Source organism: Megascapheus bottae, chromosome 16 (assembly GCF_031878675.1).
Source record: "Megascapheus bottae isolate mThoBot1 chromosome 16, mThoBot2.hap1, whole genome shotgun sequence".
In the NCBI taxonomy this organism is placed as follows: domain Eukaryota; kingdom Metazoa; phylum Chordata; class Mammalia; order Rodentia; family Geomyidae; genus Megascapheus; species Megascapheus bottae.
This window is the reverse complement of record NC_143524.1, coordinates 49,868,184-49,881,293: the sequence shown is the minus strand read 5'-3', so window position 1 is coordinate 49,881,293 and position 13,110 is coordinate 49,868,184. Positions and strand designations below refer to the sequence as shown.

The 13,110-nt window shown below is 36.0% G+C and overlaps 1 pseudogene; it reads left to right on the top strand.

Annotated features, from left to right (window-relative positions):
- Positions 1-9,423: 9,423 nt before the first annotated feature.
- On the top strand, positions 9,424-9,928 carry LOC150053555 (small ribosomal subunit protein uS13 pseudogene; annotated as a pseudogene).
- The last annotated feature ends 3,182 nt before the right edge of the window (positions 9,929-13,110 follow it).

Genomic DNA, 13,110 nt, shown 5'->3' with positions numbered 1-13,110 from the left:
AGTATACATTTCTTTTCCCAGTCCAGATTTCAGTTATTTCTTACTGGAATCTCAATCATGGGACTAATACTTGGACTATTAAACTTTAATGTGTGGGCTGTAAAGGTGGTTCCCAGAGGAAAAAAAATTAATTAAAATAAGGATTAAACATACAGAATTTAGCAGAGATATAGTTACATTATTAACTCTGGAGAACCTGTATCAAGTATATTATCTGGAGGGTGATTTTGCATCCATATATAGAAGGGGAAGAAATAACTTAATAAGATAATCTTTGTGAGGTGAACAGAATAAAGTTCTGGTGCTCTATTTTATTGAGGATAATGAGTACATGAAATTCTCACTGCTAAAATAATTAATTCTTCTTAAAGTTTATAGTAGTATAAATTATACCAAGTGATTTTATGTTATATTTAGATACATACGTCCAAATAGGGCACTTTAATTCACCTTTTCTAGGCAGCTCCTTCCGATTCCTTTTCCTTGCCCTCTCCCTTTTAACATTTTTAGTTTGTTCCATTATGTTTTCCTACATATATGCATTAATGGTAGATGGATAGAAGAAGATAATAGATGAATATATAATAAGGAGTTAATACCCAGATAAGTAAACAGAGGGAGGTATAGAGATAAAGATAACAGATACAATATTTTTGAATCATATTAATGCCCTATCATGCCCACATTCTTCTCACTCCTGATAGATCTTTCTCAATACAGATCTCATTTTACAATCATACCTTCTTCTTACCATTATTAGGTCAGGATTCCACCTAAGGCAAAAATCTTATGATACTTGTCTCTCTGCAATTGACTAAACACTTTCAACATGATGAGATCAGTTGAACTTTCAGACTCATAAATCAATAGACTCCTTTTTTTTCAGGATATATGTCATAATTGCTAAATGTAGTTCAATATTTGATTCAAAGTCAAACATTTGTTCATTTTTCCAAGCAAGAATTCTTTTCTCTTTTTTATGTCTTTTTGTTTCCATGCCACTATCAATTCTGGGCTGGAGCAGGGTGACTCCTTCCTCAGTACTTGTCTCCCTGTCATTTATTATCTACCAAATCCATTCGCCTCTGCAGCCAAAGAGAAGAAGCCTCCAAGCACTTCCTGTTGTTTTTAGGGAGATTAAACCGCTTAACATAGCTCACTGGACCTGTTATCCGTGTTTACCTCTGTGACCTCATTAGACCCTCCTCTCTCCTCTTCTCTTAGGACCACTATGCTATCCATTTTATGTTTCCCCGTATGTCAGGCCTATTATAGAAGCTATCAAGTTCCCTCTCCTTAAAAAAATATTCTCTGTCTGCCTCACAGTTCTCAAGACTAATTATACGCATAATAGCATTACAAAAAAATACAAATAGGGTAAACAATCCAATTAAAAGTCTGAGTTTATGAAATTGGATAAAAGTCATATAGGAAGTATAAATAAAAATTAGCATGTGTTAAATGTAGATACAAATAGATTAAAAGAAAAAAATACTTGAAAAATATATGGATTAATATTAAACTTATGAAAAATAGAATAGCTGTGGCCATGCTAAAGGCAGTTTCAGACAGATGCTGGGAATAAAGATGATCATCATTCTCTTCTAATTATAAAGGAGATCAACTCATTAAAGTAAAAGTAACAATCCTAAACTATTATGTACCTTTTCATGTCTTTTCTTTTAAAAATATGTACAGATACATAATTATCAGCCTTGCTTAATACATGAGGCAAAAGCTATCACAGATACCAGTAGAAATTAACGAATCTTAATCATATCTGAAATTCCAACACCTGTGACTCATAAGAAATAGTATAAGTAAACAGAGAATCTGTATATGAATCTATAATGTAAAATTTCTAGGCTTATTAACATTTACAAAAGAGTTCATACAATAGAATAAAATGCATATTCTTTCCTTGTATTAGTATAATAGATATTCTACATCTTGAACACATTTCAACAAACTTAAGTACATATATATCTTTTATGACATAATGAATTAAAATCAAGAACTTGGAATATGTTTGGCCTAGTGGTAGAGTCCTTGCCTAGAATGCACAATACTCTGGCTCAATTCCTCAGTACCACATATACTGAAAAAAAGCCAGAACTGGTGCTGTGACTCAAATGATAAGAGCACTGGCCTTGAGAATGCCCAAGAATTGTGCTCAGGCCCTGAGTTCAAGCCTCAGGACTGGCAAAACAAAAAATGCTCTATTAAAGTTTAAAAAAAACCTGAAAACCCACATTAAAAATTAAGTGTCTTTAAATAATTCTACATGTAGGTTTTAATTCAGCATGTCCTAGAATTTAATAGGCCCAATTGTTAATTATTTAGTGGGCTACACCATCGAAACCCACCCATTCACAACCATATTTCAATCTGTTTGGTCTGGTTTATAGTCATATGCCCTGTATATGTTTTCAGGCTTTTTTTTTGGTATGTTAGATATAACTTTCACATATAAGAAAAAAACAAACATATGTCCTTTGTCTCTCAATTGATGTTATTTCACATTTTTTTTTCATGCCGATCCATTTCCCTGCAAATAAAATACATTATGTTTTCTGCTATTGGCATAACTTGGCTATAGTGAATGGTCTAGCCATAAATACTGGTGTGCAAATGTCTACTAAACTTTACCTGTTCCATTTTGGATAAATACTCCAGAATTTGATCTTAGGGAAGGTTTCTTTTTATTTTTCTTAGGAATCTTCAAAGTGCCTTCCACTTATTTACATTCTCACCAACAGTATAGCAGTGTTCCTTTTACCATATGCCCCCAATGGTATTTGTTGTTTGTGTTTTGATTAGGACCACTTGTGGTAGGCTAAGATGGACTCTCAAAATTGTTTTGAGTTGTAATTCTTTTATAGGAACGATGTTGATCATTTCTGGATATATTTATTGCTCATTTGTACTTCTTGAGAAGTACTTAACATATTTTCATACTTATTACCCTGGTTATTAAGACTTTGGGGGTTTAATTTCTTAACCCTTTATATATTCATATTCTAGGCTCTTATCATATGTGGCAAAAGTCTTCATGGCCTTGAGTTAGTCAAATATATTTTAAGTAATGTATCATGTAAAAGATAATATTGATAAACTGGACATAATACAAGTTAATATTTTTGCTTTCCAAAGACACTGCAAAGAAAATATATTAAAAGCCACAGGATTAGCAAAAGGTTTGCAAATCAAATATTCGCTAGGAGGCCTTTTCCAAAACATAAAAAAAAACCTGTCTATATGTGAGGTTCAGAACACAAAACAATACAATAAATAGAAAAAGAATACTTTTACAAAGGAAAGCATAGAGCCAAGTCCTCATGCCTTATGCCTGCAATACTAGCAACTCAAAGGCTGAGATTTGAAGTGCTGGGATTAGAAGATAGTTTGGGAAGAAAGTTCATGAGACTGTGTTACCAATTAACCAGAAAAAAAAAAAAAAAAGAAAGGACTGAAGGCCTAGAATGATTGGTAGATTTGAGCCAGAAGAAATAAACTCAAGGCCCTGAGTTCAAATTTGGTATCAACAAAAATGAATACGTATCAATTATTTAGACAGCAAATCATTATTTATGATTAACGGTTAGAAAAATGTAAATGAGGCTAGGCCAAGTGGCTCACACCTATAATCCTAGCTCTTCAGGAGGCTGAGAACTGAAGATCGAAGTTCAAAGCCAGCCTGGCCACTAAAGACATTGAAACTCTTATCTCCAATTAATCACTAAAAAATGGGAAGTGGCAAGCTGGGAGTTTGGCCTAGTGGTAGAATGTTTGCCTAGCATGCACTTAGACCGGGTTTCGATTTCTTCATACCGCAGACATAGAAAAAAACCGGAAGTGGTGCTGAGGCTCAAGTGGTAGAGCTCTAGCCTTGAGAAAGTCCAAGGACAGTGCTCAGGCCCTGAGCTCAAGCCCAGGACTGGCAAAAAAAATAAAAATGGGAGGTAAGGCTGTGGCTCAAGGGTAGGGTGGTAGCCTTGAGCTGAAGATGGACAGTGCCCAGGGCCTGAGTTCAAGCCCTACAACTGTCCAAAACCAAAAAACTGTAAATAAGATCAATGAGAAATGACTATAACTGTCTATTAGAATGTCTAGGTAAGGGAAACAAATGGCTTCCTTCTGTTCTACTTGTAGCTGGATAAGTCTTGGGGAATATATTGGAAATTTTTTAAAAATTCACTGCATCTCAGCCATGACAACCACAATATTCACCTGAGAGAAATAAAACTATTTATCTGTACAGGGATTTATAGATGAATATTTATAACGACATTATTTGTAAATCCCCGAAGTGGAAACAATTTACATATTCATTAGCAAGGGACTGGATATATAAGTGAAGGTTCAACTACACAAGAGAGTAACACAATAAAAAGAAATACATATGGATGAATTACTATAATTCCAACAATATGGAAGCTCTTAATTATCCAGAGATCAAATAAACAGATTTTTAAAAAGAACAAATGTATAATTTTCATTTATGCAAAATTCTTTAAAAATGCAAACTAGTCTTTAATGACTGCAGAAGGGTCTAGTTTTTTGACACATCAAGTTGATCAGAAAGAGGAACTAAATTTTCTGAGAGAATCTCTTGGGGAACAATACATATTCAACATCTTATTATTTGTTTGGGTTTTGAGGGGGTGTTTGTGTGTCAAAGATTTGCAAATCTAATGCTTAAAAAAATCCCAGATAGGTTTGGAATAGCTAAAATGTACAAAATGGCATTTGTTATTACTGTATATTTATAAAAATGAGCTTTAAGTATCATTATCTTGTACCTTACAAACTTGCAAATCTCACTTGTTAGTTCTAATGGCTTTGTTTAGAGATTCCATTTCAATTTTAATGCTGTCGTTTTCAAGTAAAGGTAGTTTTCTTTCCTTCCATATGTAAACAAACAAATAAATAAGGCAATTGAAACAATCAATGGTAGTTGTCAGAGGAATGTTAGTATATTAAATATTTCTCTAGGCTTCTACTGCCTTATACTAGATTCTCTGGAACCTTGGGATCCTCTAAAGGCTTTAATGGATTAATAATATTATTTTCATTTAGCCTGACTATACACACATACACAGGCACACACACACACACACATACACACACACAAACACAAACACACAAGCACATATTTCCTTTACAGCACAGAAACATGCACAAACATGCACAATTACATATATTTTAACAGACCGTTGAGAATGCAGCAAATGTCCTCAATAATCCCTGCAGGATTTACAGTGAAACAAAGTAGCATACAGCTGAAAACTGCTAGTGAGCTTAAAAGTTGATCCTCTGTCAGGTATCCTGCATTGACATACATATTTTTAATTGGTGGAAGAGTGGTTTCAATTAAGTCTGCCTGCCTGATTTCAAAGCCCGTTTTGTGTCTGACACAGAGTCTCCCCCTTGCAAATTGTATTTCAAGGCTTCCTAAAAACTGATGAAGACAGTTGTAACCAAAGGAGAATTTTTTTGAACTTCCCTCAAATCAGAATGTCACCCAGACATTAGGTAATTTTCAGAATTGCCATGGCAGTTCTCAATGGAAACTGAACAGACTACTTTTTTGTGACTGTCACAATCTACTTGTTTCTCATAGAGAACTTCTACAACCCTTTCTTAGAAAGGATAGATCCTAAGATCATCTCTAAAACCATAGTTTGAAAGTGCTAAGCATAATAATTCTTTCTGGGTGCCTCAAGCGTGTGTCCATAATCATAGCTACTCAGGAGGCTAAGATCTGAAGCAGTTTGAAGCTATTCTAGGCAATAAATATCAGTGAGACTAAAGTCCAGTGAACCAGCAAAAAGCTAGGTTAGGGCTATGCTGCTCCAAACATTGTCTATCCTAAAGTTAATCTAGCAAAGAAGAAGTTAAACCTTAACATTAGCCATCTTTTGGAAGGTATAAAAAACAGTTCTCTATTCTGTTTGGAAATCTTTGAGGAAATTCAACATTTTTGACAGTCTGTCAGTCAATCGTTTTCTAGAAAATGCATATATACCTACATGAAATGTGCCGTTTTTCAAAACGAATGAACAAAAACTCCTTGGACCCTGGCTAATAGTACTAATCAAAAATAATAATAGACTTGTCACTTACCCATTTTCTTATAATTTAGGTGGGTTGAGACTGATTATATGATAGTCACAAGAAAGAATGAGCAATGACTGTCTCAGTACTGTTAGAAAACTTCTTGAAAAATCTGGCAAACTGAAAAATGGGGAGAAAATAAAGCTAGGCTTAAGGATAAAGAAATTGCACACTAATTTGGCTAAATTTTACTTAATCCTAGGAAAGTTTTCACTAACTGATCCATTAGCTATTTATTGAGCATTCTGTGCTCTTCATGCAAAAAGCAGAATAGAAAGAATACAACTGACAGGGCAGACACTGCCCTGTTATACAGGGAGTGAAGTGGAAATGGTGACTTTCTGCCACTGGATCTTTGACAAACTTCTTTTCATTCCTTTTTCATCTCATAGTGAACACTGTCATAAAAGTCACTTCAGGGCTCTGGTGGCTTATATTATAATTCTGGCTGTCTCAAGAGGCTGAGATCTGAAAATTGTAAGATGTGAGCAACCAAATCAGTCCTGATTTAGCATCAATGAACCAGAAAAAGTTGGAAGTGGAGACGTATTTCAATACCAAGTGAGAGCACCATATCCTAAGTTAAAGCCCTGCTACCAGCACAATAAAATAAAGGTTTCCTAGGACTTGGAATGTAGCATTTTATGTGGGTAAATATAGACTAATCTGGAAGAAATGCTTGTGAAAGATTATTCTCGGCACGATATATTATCTGCATTGTTTTCATTAATATGCACAGCAAACCCAATGGGAAGGACTTACCATTATCTCAACTTTATAGGAAAGAAATTTAATTAATTTGCCCAAGGAAACGGTAGAGTTGGATTCTGCCAATGTTCATCTGACTTTAGAACCTGACCTCTTAGCTATTACATGACTTTAATTTTTCTACACTCTTTATTAAAGTGGATTCCTTGCTCTTCAGGGGAATATTTTATAGGGCAATTATTGTCTGTCAGTGACCCACAGGCCTTTCTGAAAGCCTCGCATCCCCTCCAGTTGGAATTCCAATAAGAGATGTGGGGACCAGATGACTCCGTATGCCTAGAATACAGATCTACAATAACACTGTCATCTAGTCTTCAAATTGCTAGGAATTAGTGTCTCAGTTGATGTACCTTTTGCAAACAACTAGGCCTATAACACTGATGATGCTGATATACAATCTGTAAATAGAAAGTAATGAGCTTGTCATGGAAAACACATTTGTTGAGGAGCCACTGGTGGGCTTAGCAGGAGACATTACCTAGACTTTCTGAAAGGAGACTTGGCTGAAATTCCATTTACTACCATGACATTGTGCTAGGCAAAACAGGACTCATTTGTCCTCCAGGTTTCTGGTTTTCGGAGGCAAGAAGAGGATTCTTTCTTTCTTTCTTTCTTTCTTTCTTTCTTTCTTTCTTGCTTTCTTGCTTTCTTGCTTTCTTGCTTTCTTGCTTTCTTTCTTTCTCTCTCTCTTTCTTTTCTTTCATTCCTTCTTTCTTTCTTTTTTTTTTCTATTATTTCTGTTTTGTACTCTTCTTTTGCCAGTACTCGGGCTTGAACTCAGAGATTGAACACCTGGGGCTTTCACAAGGCTAGCGTTCTACCATTTGAACCACAGCACCACTTCCGCTGTTTCTGTGTATAGGGTACCAAGAGATCGAACCCAGACCTTTGTGTACTACTAGGCAAACACTCTACCACTAGGCCACACTTCTGACCCCTTTTACTTTGATTTTTATCTTTAAATTGTTATGGAAACATTGGAGGAATTGTGAAAGAGTGACATTGTTCAAGATGGATGGTACTCACAGATATGTTGACTTTAATAAACAATTTTATTGCCCAACTGTAGTTGTGTGGTATTTCTCTTTGTTCTACCTTTCTTCTCCTTCTGATGTTTACTAACTAATTAATATAAGCATTTTGGAATACTTACTTTGTATTACAGAAACCTGACCAATCCTGCTGAGTTCTAAGACAGAAAAAAATTCCAAATATTTGTAGTAAAAATTGTGGCTAATCAATGGAAGAGCAGATATTTTGATACCTGGAACCCATAAAATTATGAAGCCTTCCTTTGAAAATTTCACCCATGTACAAATGTGCATATTATTTAGATTCAAAAATGAAATTATAACATGTATCTGGAAATGCTAACATAGTGTCAGAAACTAATGCTAACATTGAATCATTGATGCTAAAATAGGAACATTTACAAGAAATTAAGCCCATTACTTGTGGGGTGGATATAATTAAAAACACCTGAACTTAGCAGAATCCATGATCTCATATCTGTAATGCTCACTGCTTAGGAGACTAAGATCTGAGTATTGTAGTTTGAAGCTAGCCTGGGTAGGAAAGTCCATGAGATGTTTTTCTCCACTTAACCACCAAAATGATGCAAGTGGAGCTGTGGCTGAAGTCATAGAGTTCTAGCTTTGCACACACACACACACACACACACACACACACACACACACACACACACACACAAAGCCCAGGGACAGATTCTGAGTTGAAGTCTCAGTACATGGACACACACACACACACACACACACACACACACACACACACACCAAAACAACAGCAACAAAGCCAGCCTGAACTTTTACTAGCTCAAACATTACTGGAAAGCAGTGTAGAGGTTTCTTAAACAGGTGAAAACTGACTTTCCCTATGATTCCACCATACCACTTCTGGGCATCTACCCTAAACAGCATAACCCAAGATATGATAAGGACACCTGCCCAGCTATGTTTATCTCTGCACTATTCACAATAGCCAGGCGATGGCAACAATTCAAATGCCCTACTGCAGATGAATAGATGCAGAAAATGGAATTCTACATAGCCAACAGACAAGATAAAATAATGGCATTTGCAGGAAAGTGGATGAATCTAGAGAGAATCATGTTGAGTGAGACAAGTCAAGACCTAAGGAACAAAAGGCGCATGGTATCCTTAGTATGTGGCTATTAGATCCAAACAGTACAAGAGCGAGGACTCAAAAGTTCCATACCCAATGCTATGGACATGGTATTGGAAATATAAACACAACTACATAGACATAATGTTTTATTACATAGATTATTATATATTTAGGACATACAAACCCTCAACCTAATTTTGATTATGTTCTAAAATCTAAGTGCCAGTGATTGTCTGTAGAAATTCCCTTCTTGAATACTTGTTTGTTAAACATGTCATTTGAAATATGATGTAAAAATCAATGTTAATAAATTCTTAATTAAAATAAAGAAAGAAAGAAAGAAAGAAAGAAAGAAAGAAAGAAAGAAAGAAAGAAAGAAAGGAGTGGCAAGCCATGTCTCTAGTGATACCTGATAAGTTCCAGCACATTTCGCGAGTACCCAACATTAACATCTATGGGAGGCAGAAAAATAGCCTTTCCCATCACTGCCATTAAGAGTGTGGGCGAAGATACGCTTATGTAGTGTTGAGGAAAGCAGACATCGACCTCACCAAGAGGGCTGGAGAACTCACAGAGGATGAGGTTGAATGTATTATCACCATTATGCAAAATAAACGTTCGTACAAAATTCCAGACTGGTTCCTAAACGGGCAGAAGGATGTAAAGGATGGAAAATACAGCCAGGTTCTGGCCAACAGTCTAGACAATAAGCTCCATGAAGACGCAGAGCGGCTGAAGAAGATCCGAGCCCATAGAGGGCTGCACCACTTCTGGGGCTTATGAGGCCAGCACATCAAGACCACTGGACACTGTGGTCACACTGTGGGTGCGTCCAAGAAGAAATGAGTCTGTAGGCCTTTTCTGTTAATAAATAGTTTATATACTGAAAAAAAAGAAAGGAGTGGCAAAATTACTCCTGTTCTCCTTGAAGAAGTAAGGTTTTGTGATGTGAAAGGGAGAATGAGAAGTTAACCAGCAGCAAGGGAATAGAGACTTTCATAGGGTTTAAATTCTACTACCAACTGTGAGTTTAGAACTGGACTCTAAGCTTTAGAATGGATGTAGCTGGATTGATATCTTGATTGTCATATTGCTCTTGGGAACTCGAAGAATCTTGATATGGTGTATATCCTAACAGAACTCCGAGATCATCAGCCATATTAGAAGAAGCTCTTGGGTTTTGGTAATATGTCTCTCAGAAATGAAAATCTACATCTAGCCAGTAAAGTAGGCTTAATAGTCGACACTTGGAAATCCATAGGGAAAACAATCATCTTTGCTTTTATAAAACTACAAGCAAAAATGCCTTCCCCTGCCTGATTTTGCTACTCTTAAATTTCCCTATGGGATATGATACAACAAAGACGCATTAGAATACTTGTGGTAATTGAAAGGGCAATCCTGTGTTCCTCAATATCTCTTGTGAGTTTCATTCCTTTAGCCTCATGGAAAGAAATCAGAGAATAGAATGTCTCCGGATTATCAAGTGATGGAATTTTTTAAATACACTGTTGTCACCTAACACCAGAAAAACCAATGGTTGCTATTTAGTTTTTAAAAGACATATATTTTTCTTAATAGCTTTTTTCTACTTCAAATAAACTTAATCCTGTTTTCCTATTTCTTTTCTTAAATGATAAAGATTTTAGTATGAAGTATGATTTAATCTTGGAAGGGTTCTATTTGCATTAATGAACCACACCGAAAACAGTAACATTCTCTGCTTAGGAGATTTCCTCTAGAACTTTCTGAATCAGTAGAAAGACATCAAATTATAACCACTGTTAATTTTTTTGTTGAAATCTTATATGCTATATTATAAATTTATTTACTATCCATAACAACCCTGGATAGGAAGTGTTATCATTTTCAATGTATAGACTGAGATTATAAAGCTCAGTCTACTTAATTACTTGCCTGAAGTTGAAACAACAATAAAAAAGGGGGTATAGTTGGAATTTGAACCCAGGTGCATAGCTTAAAATTATAATGACATTCTCTAATGCCATTCAGTTTTCCAGGAGACCAGAAAATAATTCGAAAAATATATAGAATTTTAAACTTCATATAGAACACATGTACATATAGATTAGTTTTATATTTGGCATATAAGAATAGATTTAGAAAACATTTCATGTATAATAGGGTAAAACACTTGGTCTAAATCAGAAAATTATTCAGTTCATCAAATATCAGTATTTTGCATGCCCTTTGCATGGCAGGTGAAGTGTTTGGTTCCTTGAATTTAAAGTCTGACATAAAGAGAACATCTGTCTCTTCGATACCTGGTTGTGTTCCCGGAGCCTTACTGTTCCCATCTCTTAGCATTTGTCAGGGATGTTTTGAAGTAAAGAGCTGACCTCAATTGGAAGTGGTCTAAAACTATAAATAGCTTGGCACAGTGGCTCACGTGGGCATGACTGTAATTCTAGCTGCTCAGGTGGTTGAGATCTGAGGATCTTGGTTCAAAGCTATCCCGGGCACTAAAGACCATGAGACTTCTCTCCAGTTAACCTCTAGAAAATGGGAAGTGGGGTGTGGCTCAAGGGTAGAGTGGTAGCCTTGAGCTGTAGAGCTCAGGGACAGTGCCCAGGCTGAGTTCAAGACACATGACCCACAAAAAAAAAAAAGTCTCACGGACTTTAGTGCACAGGCTGGCTTTGAGTCACGATACTCAGATCTCAGCCTCCTGAGTAGCTAGGACTACAGGCATGAACTGTGGAGCCTGGCTATGTCATGCATTTTTTAAAAATATTTTTATTGTAATTAATAAAAGGGTTACATGATATTTGCTAGATAGAAGGTGCATTAATTCGCATATATTGATACCTTTTCACATGTCTTGGTCCCCATTACCCTCCCCAACACCCCCCCCCCGTCCTGGTTTTCCCCCCTGCCCTATCCAATTTCAAATAACCAAATACAAATAAATCCAATATATCAGATAACAAAGTGAGATACTGTAACAACATGAGATACCCAAGGGACAGCAAAGGAGATGAGAGATAACATAGTACATTAAGGACAACAATCATTCATTATATAGCTTTTGTTTCAATATCCTGGAGGTCTTTTCAATTAGCTTCATACTATATGGCCTTATGTATCAAGGTTTTCCTCTATTGCAGATCTCTGCTAGTAGAGCCCAAGGTTTCTACTGATTATGACAAATGAGGGAAACCATTGAGCCTAAGTTCCTTTGAGTCTGGCTTACTTCACTTAATATGATTTTTTCTAAGACTTTCCATTTCCTAACAAATGGGGCACACAATGGAATTCTATGCTGCTGTCAGAAAAAAACACTGTTAATTTTAAATCAACTCAAGAGTATTCAATTAACACCTCTTCATACAGAAAAGAGATAAGGGTACTCTCCACTAAAGGCAATGAGGACCACTTAAGATATTTTTGTAAATCCAATTTAAATACTGTATCATTGAAACCCTTTCACAATTAAGAATATTCAGGGTAGAAATACACACACACACACACACACACACACACACACATACACACACACACAGAAATGATCAACTCTGGGGAATGAGTGAGCAAAGGACATGAAGATTTTATTAACAGTTGAACTGAGTCGATGTGAATGGTTTGTATAATTGTAGAAGCTCACTCCCCTCAGGTATGTGTTAAACAAGAAAGGAAACTATAAAACCAATGATCTCATAAAGCACTATTAAATGAGAAAGAACACATGAGAAGTCAGGTCAAATACGAAGTTCTGAAGTGTTTATGCTAGAAAGGTCAAGTGGAGAGGGCCCAGTGTAACCAGAGGCTGTATGATCAGCTGCCAAAAGGTGAAAAATAGACCCCTCCAACCAGATTGGACTTGTTATTAATCCCACAAAATGTTATTTAAATAAATATTTGTTAAATTGGATTTGCTATGGGTCGGATATGATTTGAAAATTACACCCAAGAGTTTGTGTACTGGAAGGATGGAAAAGGAGGGAGCCTAGTGAAAGCTGATAATCTCATGAAGCCGTTGCTTGCTCTCTGTGCTCATTCCTGGGAGCAAGTTATTTAAAGGGTAGCCCACATCTCATCCTTGCCCTAATGGCCTATGTC